We start from the raw sequence: 10,298 nt of genomic DNA, 5'->3' as shown, positions 1-10,298 counted from the left end.
CATCCAGGAGCTGTGGAATTGCAAGCAAGCCGGGGTCACGCAGCCTTGCTTCCAGGTGGAAACAAACCCTGGAAGGAAGCATATGTGCACTGGAAACGCGTGAAGATGACATCTTTTTGGCACTTCGCAGGCCCCTTCCTCTGTGGAGTGGCCTGTCTACAGGTGTCTGTAAAGGAGATGGCATGATGCTGTGATTTGGGCTGGAACAATGGACTGAGATTCCAGATTTTCTCACTTCCCTTGTCAGGGCTATAGTTTCTCTGATTATAGGAGAAGAAAGTTCAAGATCTCCCAGTTGCCCACTGAGGAAGCTGGAAATGGTCAAATATTGCCACCTGCTGGCAAGTTGCAGCTCAGCCTGGCTTCCGTCAGAAGAGGGTGTATGTTTCCAGAGATGGGTCTCACTTTAAGCTCACTAGAGGAAGGGGCCCCAAGGGATACTGCTCAAATGACGACCTGGAACACCCGCTTCCTCCACACAAAGTCCCCTTAAGACCTCTCTCGGTGTCTGGAATTCCTCCATAAGGGTTAAGGATTGTTTGTTTTTATAAGAGAAAATAAGGAGATTCTAACCACTTGGCATGAAACAGATTGTTTTCTACTATGCGGTCTCAGCAATGGGAGGCCAAGTTGTAGGATGGCAGGAGCCCCTGGGAGAAGGATAGGCCTGAAAACAGCTGTAATTAGAAAAAGCAGGGTAGTACAATGCTTTACAGTACAGCCTTTACATTTAAAAGAAAATGAACGAAAAAGCCCTGGGCTTCTGGTTCCACAGCGTCCTAGCTCAGTGACTGTGAACCATTTATTTTTTTTTGTCTGAGTTTCTGTTAGCTCAGTTATAATAATGAGTACTATACAAGTATCCACCTTGTAAGATTGTTATGGAATGCACTGATATGACAACAAATCATTTAGCAGCAACTAGCACATAATAATGAGAATAAATATAAGCATTACTATTACTATTAATTTAATGGATGAAGTCCTGGCCTATTCATCATAAGAGGTGAGAGCTAGTTCTAACTGGGTTCTATTACCTTGCTCTTGAGTTTTGTTTCTATATGTACAGAGAGGCGAATGAGAATGAATTATGTCTTAGGATTCTTTTTGTGTTCAGACATGATGATTCTGAGTCTCTAACCATCTAAGGGTCCATTTCCTGGTTGAAGAGCCTGTTTCAAGATTCTATGACTCTGAGATCCTCTTTCTGGAATTCCAGGGTTCTATAACTCACTCAAAATTCTACCGAAAGGCTCCATTTGCACAAGTTATTCCCTCTGCATAGAATGAAAGTTCTTCCAAGCCTAGAAGAGCTTGCCTCACTAGCTCTTACTGCACATTTCGCCTTAAACAGCCCTTCTCAGAAATTCCTTCCTAATTCATCCTCCTATGTCTTTTATTTTTATTTTATTCTGTTTCATTTTTTATGAGACAGAGTCTCATTCTGTTGCCCAGTCTAGAGAGCAGTGGCATGATCAACCTCCATCTCCTGGGCTCAAACGATCCTCCTCCCTCAGCCTCCTGAGGAGCTGGGACTACAGGCATGTGCCACCACACCCAACTAATTTTTGTATTTTTTGTAGAGATGAGGTTTTACCGTGTTGCCCAGGATGGTCTTGACCTCAGGGGCTCAAATAATCTGCCCGCCTTGGCCTCGCAAAGTGCTGGGATTATAGGTATTAGCCACTGTGTCCAGCCCTCCACTGTCCTTTTTTATTTATTTAATTTTTGTTTATTTATTTATTGGTAGAGATGGGGTTTTGCCATGTTGCCCAGGCTGGTCTTGAACTCCTGAGCTCAAGCGACCCGCCTGCCTCATCCTCCCAAAGTGTTAGGATTACAGGCGTGAGCCACTGTGCTCAGCCTCTCAATGGTCCTTTACGCACCCCTTCCCATTGTCTTTCCTAAAATTCTGTTTTTTCCATGATTGTACAGATCTTAATTGGTAATTATATTTTTATTTATGTGATTTTGGTTAATGCCTGTCTTCTTTATGTTTCCATTGCTTGGTAAAGTAGATAATAACTATTAGCTGAATGAAAATAAATGAATGAATGAATTCTTCATTTCAAAGATTCCATGAGTGTTTATTCCCAAGGTCATCTATTTCAAACACTCCACACCACCTGCCCCACCTCAAAGTTGACACCTGGGAAGGGAGGGATCTTTCCAGTTTATAATGTTGCCTGGACCCTGTGTGCCCTGCCTGCTTGGTTTCCCACCCCTCCGTTATTGGCCTCTTTGGGATGCCTTGGATTAGAAGAGAAGGCTGAGCCACATCTCTGCTATTGAAACCAGCCTGCAGCAGCTATTCATTCACAGCATATATTTGTCTAGTACCCACAAAGTGCCAGGCGCTGTGCTAAGGTACTGGGGACAAAACATGAGCAAAGCAGACCCGGTCCCAGCTTCTGGAGAGCTCATAGCCTAGAAGCCCAGAGGCAGACATTCATGACTCAATCTCACGAATTCTCATAAAATTACAAACCATGGTAAGTGCTGTGGGACAGAGAGGAACAGGGTGCTCTGAGAGCATACAACAGTTCACAGTCTAGATCCAGGACCTTGGGCTCAAGGGCACAACGGGGCCTTGGGCCGGTCCTACATGAGCATTATCTGAGACACGTGGATACTCTTCTTGTGGAATCTCTGCCCTGGGAAACCATCAGCTAGAACTTGGGTTCAAGGTGGTGGCCTGCCACGCTCCCAGCACTGTCCTTGAAATTCATAATCCTGTGAGGCTGGAAGCTAAGCAATCACCTCTCAAAGCCCTTCCCCTCCTTTTCAGTGGACTTGGTCACTGAAAAGAGAATGGTAAAGCCCTGGAAGGCCGGAACTCTAGGTGCCCGACACTCTCCTTGAACAGGCCAGGAAACTGGGGCCTAATGAGAAGAGGCTGTGCAAGGTCACACAGCAAGGGGCAAAGCGATAACGAGAACCCAAGCTCCCCAGCGCCCCATTCTCTGCTGCTTTCTACCCTACCTCCCTTGTTCCAAGATTGGTCATTGATTTTATAGAGGGAATACTGTTTCGACCAGAACCTGGGAGGTGTTCCACTGGCTACAAGCAATAGCTAGGACATAGACAACATTCTGCAGGAGGGCAAGAATCTTACAGCTACATTTGGAGGGGTTTGCCCTCTGGTGGTTACTTAGGACACAAACACACATGAGGGAAAATACATCAGGTGACATGTTTGGGTTGAATAGCATTCTTTCATTTAATAAACATTTTCTTCAAGGAAAATATAGCTATTTGAGCCTCGAAATGCTAGTTCTTGCATTTTGCAGTGTTGTTTCCAGTAGCAAAAAAACTGAAACAATCTAAATTTCTTTTTGCAAAGGAATGGATAAACTGTGGTAAAGCCCAGCCTCAGAGTACAATGCAGCATTTAAAAAATAATGAAAGTTGAGACCAGGAGTTTGAAACCAGCCTGGGCAACAGCCTGGGCAACATAGTGAGACTCAGTTGCTACAAAAAAAAAAAAAAAAAAAAAAGATGCATGTGATATTGTGTGTAAGGCAGATTAGAGGCCAGGTGACAAACAGGGGGCTAATGTAATAGTCCAGATGCGATCTGACCAGGGCTTGCACAGATAGTGTTAGCAGTAATGATGGAGAGAAAAGGATGCCTCTGTGAACTATTAGGAAGGACAAGAAAGAGCCTCAGGACTTGGCACAAATTGTGCAACCTTCTCTGTATGCAGAGATGATTTGGGGCTGGGGTGGCAGAGAGGCATATGGAACAGTATTGCTTCCTCCTCCATGAGGAAGAAAAATGAGATCAGTGGGTAAAAGTTAAGGACAAGTTTTCTTCCTCTTCCACAAGGAAGAAAAATGAGATCACTAGGTCAATATCTAAAAGGGCTTCCTAGCAGTTGGACCCATTCTGCACTAAGACCACAGATGGGACTGCCATGGGCTCTGGAGTTAGGCTGGCCTGGGTTTGAGTTCTGGGCCTCCTTCTTGGCACAGTACAAGAGACTCTGGAAAAGTTAGTCTCTACAAGCCTCAGGTGCCTCACCTGTAAAATCAGAATAATACCTTCTTTGCAGTCATTAAGAGAGTGGAATAAGAAAATGTATTTTAAGGGGCTAGTACTGTCCCAGAAATACTGTAGGCTTTGCCAGTGATAGCTCTTGATATTGTTAAGTGCTGAGTTCCCTATCATTAGACATATTTAACCTCTTGTTGAATGACCTCTTTTGTAGCATGTTCTAGAAGGTTTTGAAATCTTGGTAGAAACTTGGAAAAAACGATGTGTAAAATCCCTTCCAGGACCCACCAGTAGTTCTCCTTCTAAGGAATTCATTCTAAGGAATTGATCTGTTCAAAGGTGCATACACAAGATGTTTATTCCAGAATTGTTTATTTCGGTTAAGAATATGAAATAACCTAAATACTCAACAATGAAGAAATAAAACATGATACATCCCTACCATAAAATACCATGCAGGTCATTTAAAATGTTGGTGCAGGGCCAGGTGTGGTGGCTCATGCCTGTAATCCCAGCACTTTGGGAGGCTGAGGTGGGCGGATTACCTGAGGTCAGGAGTTTGAGACCAGCCTGACCAACATGGCAAAACCCTGTTTCTACTAAAAATACAAAAATTAGCTGGACGCAGTGGGAGGTTGAGGCATAAGAATTGTTTGAACCTGAAGGGCGGGGGTTGCAGTGAGCCAAGATCGTACCACTGCATTCCAGCCTGGGTGACAGAGTGAAACTCTGTCTCAAAAAAAAAAAAAAAAGTTGGTGTAGGCAGGGTATGGCGGCTGACACCTGTAATCCCAGCACTTTCAAAGGCTGAAGTGGGTGGATCACTTAAGGTTAGGAGTTCGAGACCAGCCTAGTGAAATCCCATCTCTATAAAAAATACGAAAATTAGCAGGGTGTGGTGTAATTCCATCTACTTAGGAGGCTGAGGCATGAACTCACTTGAACCCATGAGGCAGAGGTTGCAGTGAGCCGAGATAGTGCCACTGCACTCCAGCCTAGGCAACAGAGTGAGACTCTGTCTCAAAAAATAAAATAAAATAAAATAAAAATTTGGTGCACGTGTATTTCCTGACATAGAATGACAATCATAACATATTCCTAAGTGAAAATGCAGATTAACAATATGTCTTATATTTTTTGTTTAGGTCAAAAGGTGCTTGTGGCATTCCACTCAGGAAGTGCAAAGTCAAAGGAGTAGGTGGACCAATTAAAAGTTGTGCATGACTGCTCGCTTCGGCAGCACATATACTAAAAAAGTTGTGCATGAGGCCAGCAGGTTAGGTGAGCCAATCAGAAACTAGGGGTGGGGCAAATATTTAAAATATTTGCATTTGAAAGCCTTGGAAAAATATGCTTCAAAATATTAACAGTGGTTATCTCTAGATGGTAAGCTTCCAAGGAAATTTAATCCTTTGTCTTGGTTTGGCTGTATAATTTATTTTTTTATTTATTTATTATTTTTTCTGAGATGGAGTCTTTCTCTGTCACTCAGGCTAGATCATGCAGTGGCATGATCTCAGCTCACTGCAACCTCCGCCTCCTGGGTTCAAGTGATTCTCCTGCCTCAGCCTCCTGAGTAGCTGGGATTACAGGCATGAGCCAACACACCTGGTTAATTTTTGTATTTTTAGTAGAAATGGGGTTTCACCATGTTGGCCAGGCTGGTCTCGAACTCCTGACCTCATGATCCACCCGCCTCGGCCTCCCAAAGTGCTGGGATACAGGCGTGAGCCACCACGCCCAGTCGACTGTATAGTTTTTTCTCTGAGTAAGAATTATTTGTGGTAGTAATAAATGTAAAAGATGACAGAACTCTGAGGTTCCACTGAGGTAAGTGAAGGCTCGTGATCCCAGACCCACCCTGTCTTCTCTGCAGGTGAAATCCCGGAGCATGGCAGAACTCCAAAGGCTCAGAAAATGAGGGGCTCCAAAGCAACTGGCCCCAGTGAGGTGAAGCTTTCAGGAGCCACCCGCCAGAGAAAACACAAAGCAGACAGGAGCCAGAAGTCCATGCAGATGAAGACCCCCATGGAGGCTATGGCCTCTGCAACCCCAAGCCCCTAACCCCCCTCCATCCTGACCCAGGTGTTAGGGAAGGGCCGATTCCCAAAGGTGGGGGACTCTGTGAGCCTGCGGGCCTGCGAGCCCCTGGAACTGCACTGCAGCGGGAAGGTGGTCTGCTGGAGGGTGCCTGTGTATCTGGAGGAGGAGGGCGAGGGACGCCTGAGGTATGGGGTGGAAGAACTCTGGCAAAATTTTAATGGGCCCAGGAGTGTGTCAGAGGATGCTGGGCAGCAGTTCACAAGCACAGTGACAACAGTTTACAGGGATTAAGATGGCTCAGGACCCATACTGGGCATCCTGTTATGTACAACCATAGGCACCTAAAAGAAACAGTAAGATGGGCCCACGAGCCCCATCAGATGCATAGTGTATGAACAGAGTAGGAGACAAGCAACCTCCCCACAATCCTGGGCTACTTAAATTGGGGTAGGGGGCAGGCCACAAATAGTGCCTCTAGGCAGAGAGGTGCCAATGGAAAGGCAAGAGGTTGCCTGCCTGTCTGACGTATCTGTGGTGGATGGCAGGCTGGATACCACTCTTCTGCCAAGGACACCATAACAGGGGGGCCAAAAATGAAAGCAAAGTTGACCCCACCAGCATTTCCCTCTGCCAATCCAGAAGGAAACCAGGCAGAGGCTGGGGTAGAAAACTGGGTTCCAAACATTCGCCTATCTTCTCTCACTCTCATCTTAACAGATGGGATCTCCTGGAACTCTGCCTCCTTTGTGGGTGGAGGTGCATGGAAAGCATTTGCTGGCTTGCACTAAGAAACATAAGGAAGGTGCCGAGGAGCACAATGGCGCTTGTGGTATTCCATTCGGGAAGTGCAAAGTCAAAGTGAAGGAGTAGGTGGACCAATTAAAAGTTGTGCATGAGGCCGGCAGGTTAGGTGAGCCAATCAGAAACTAGGGGTGGGGCCAATGCAAATCCTAACAGATCCATTGAGAAAGGGGGAAAGATTGGGTGGGTGGGTGATGAGAGTCAGTGATGAGAGGGAGGACTATCAGTGGACCAAACGCTGCCCACTAGGAGGCTCAGGCCATCCCCATCACCTGCCTGGCCCGCCCCTACCATCTGTCTTCAGAATCAAGCACTTCAGCCAGTGCAGCCAGCTGCTGCTGGTGAACTCCACTGGCGTGGACACTGGGGAATACAGCTGTTGGACTCCGCACTGCCAGGATGGCACATGTGCCGAGTGCCAGGCCCACCAGGTAAAGACCTTCATCTTCTTCACAGGTGCCCTGGAGTCAGGGTCTCTAAGAACCTGCGTCCAGGAAAGTGCTCCAAACATAACCTTCTTCAGGCTTTCTCTTTAGACTCACCTATAAAATGAGGGGAGTGTAGTAGTCCTCCAAGATCCTTCGTGGACATTCTAAGATTCTATGGCTAGTTCCATGGAGAACCGAGTAGTCACAGAGTCAGCTTTGTCCAACAGAGAAAACACAGCACTTTTCACAGTCAGCAATGTCTCTTATGCAAATGCAACCAAAATGGTAATAATTATCCAAACTAGAGGTTGTTGCTTTTGTTTTTTTGAGACTGGGTCTTACTCTGCTGCCCAGGCTGGAGTGCAGTAGCATGATCACAGCTCACTGCAGCCTTGACCTCCTGAGAACAGGTAATTCTCCCACCTCAGCCTCCCAAGTAACTGGGACTACAGGTATAGATCACTATACCTAGTTAATTTTTGTATTTTTTGTAGAGATGGGGTTTCACTATGTTGCCCAGGTTGGTCTTGAACTCCTGGGCTCAAGCTATCTTCCTGTCTTGGCCTCCCAAAGTGCTAGGATTATAAGCATGAGCCACTGTGCCTGGCCCTATCTAGAGGTTCATGATCCCCTATGACCAAGCATCACCTGGGAGCCTGTTGAAAACACAGATTCCTGGACCTCACTCCCATTAAGACTGTGTGGAGTCTGGGCACCTGTCATGTCAAAAAACCCTACAGGGGATTCCAATCTTCAGACAGCTGTGGGAACCCGTGGTCAGTGCTTCTCAACTCTGGCTGCACATTAGGGTCATCTGTAGAACTTTAAAAGCACAGACACCAATCTCCTTTCCCCCAAGGCAAGTTCTAATTCACTTGGTCTGGGGGTCAGGAATTGGTCATTTTAAAAGCACCTCAGGTGATTCCAGCTTCACACAATACAGCAGCCACTAAACAGATGTGGCTATTTAAGTTAATTAGAGTTAAAGAAAATTAATTGTTCAGTTCCCCAACTGCACTGTCAAGTGCCCAGGAGCCACATATGCTGAGTGGTTACATATTGGGCAACATAAATACAGAACATTTTCATCAACACAAAAAGTTCCGTTGGATAGCACCACTCTAAAAAGCTGGTCCCCAGACCAATCCTGCTCATTATATCATAGTGTACCCAAGAATCTGACCTGAGATTGTGTTGTTAAAAAGTACCTTGAAAGCCGGGTGTGGTGGCTTATGCCTGTAATCCCAGCACTCTGGGAGGCCAAGGTGGGTGGATCGCCTGAGGTCAAGAGTTCAAGACCAGGCTGTCCAACATGGTGAAGCCCCATCTCTACTAAAAATACAAACATAGCTGGGCGTGGTGGCGTTCGCCTATAATCCCAGCTGCTTGGGTGGCTGAAGCACAAGAATCACTTGAACCTGGGAGGCAGAGGTTGCAGTGAGCCGAGATGGCACCACTGCACTCCAGCCTGGGTGACAGAGCGAGACTCTTTCTCAAAAAAATAAAATAAAAAGTCCCTTGATAGAGTTTAATGAATGTTTTTGTCCCATGGGCCTCATGCTCATAGCCAATATCTCATTTGCTTCTTATCAGTTCTACAAAGCAGGCTGGGATGGGATTATTGCTCCCAGCTGACATTTGAGAACCACGGTCCTACAGCTAGCAAGTGGTAGGATTGGGAGTCAAACCTTGACTTCAAGAAGTTCAGTATTTCCTGTAATCGTTTTTTTTTTTTTTTTTTTTTTAGACGGAGTCTAACTCTCTTGCCCAGACTGCAATGCAGTGGCGTGATCTCAGTTCGCCACAACTTCTGCCTCCCGGGTTCAAGCAATTCTCCTGCTTCAGCCTCCCAAGTAGCTGGGACTACAGGCACATGCCACCATGCCTGGCAAATTTTTGTATTTTTAGTAGGAACAGGGTTTCACTATGTTGTCCAGGCTAGTCTTGAACTCCTGACCCTGTGATCCGCCTGCTTCGGCCTCCGAAAGTGCTAGGATTACAGGCATGAGCCACTGTGCCTGGCCGTCCTATAATCATTTTGCATTTTTTACATTGCAGGGCCCTTAAAGATCAAGCAGTCTGAATCCTTGAATTGTGCATCATTGCATGGGCAGAGAGGGAAAGATTTCTTTAATACACACAGCAAACTAATGACAGAGCTAGAACTAGGAGGCTTGTCTTCAGCATCCTCAGTCCAGGACCCCTTCCTTATGAGACAGAAAAGAGCACAGAGAATGGGGATGGGAAGAGAAAGTGAGGTTTTAGGTCCCCAAGAAAGACCTCATGTTCCTGGGTGGTGGTAGAGCCACTGGGAAGCAACACATCTTTCCCCGACATCTCCCAGACCCTGAGGAGCTCTTTGTCCCTACAGATAACTACTACGAGGTGGTACAGCTGCGCACTCATCATCCAGCCCTGCTTCCCTTCCAAGTTAAAAATCCCCTGGCCCAGATGACACTATACAGAGAGTTCCCCACTGAGGAGGTCCCAGTGGGGGACAGGCATCTCCTTTGATGTGAAGAAGGGCTTCACTATCCACCAGGCCCAGGCTTCCTTGGCTGGCTCCCTCTTCTGCTTGGCCAGCCTAGGCGGCATGAGACAAATCTCTACCAAGTACATGCTGGTCTGTATCAATTGCACATGGGTCTGGGGCTCTGGGTGGGCAGGGAAGGGGAGGATATGGGGAGATATACCTTCTTCAGGAACCTCTGGTGTCGGCTCTGTGGATCATGGAGCTCTAAACGTCAGTTTTCAATAATGCCCCATGTAGTCAGTCATTTTGTCCAGCCAGCTGGTCAGCCATGGAACCAGCTGGTATCAGCTCAGCCTTTCTATCCATTGACCTATTCACAATCAAGTCAAACTGTTCCATGCATGAATCCTCCGTCACTCAATCATTCCATCACCTACCCATACTCCCTTAATTCATTTTACCCATTCATACATCTACACACCCTCCATCAATTCAACCACCTCCATCATTCACCCTCTACCCATTTAGCCATTCTGCCTATTCATTCTATTCATCCA

This window comes from Piliocolobus tephrosceles, chromosome 4 (assembly GCF_002776525.5).
Source record: "Piliocolobus tephrosceles isolate RC106 chromosome 4, ASM277652v3, whole genome shotgun sequence".
NCBI lineage: Eukaryota > Metazoa > Chordata > Mammalia > Primates > Cercopithecidae > Piliocolobus > Piliocolobus tephrosceles.
This window is presented reverse-complemented; position numbering follows the sequence as displayed.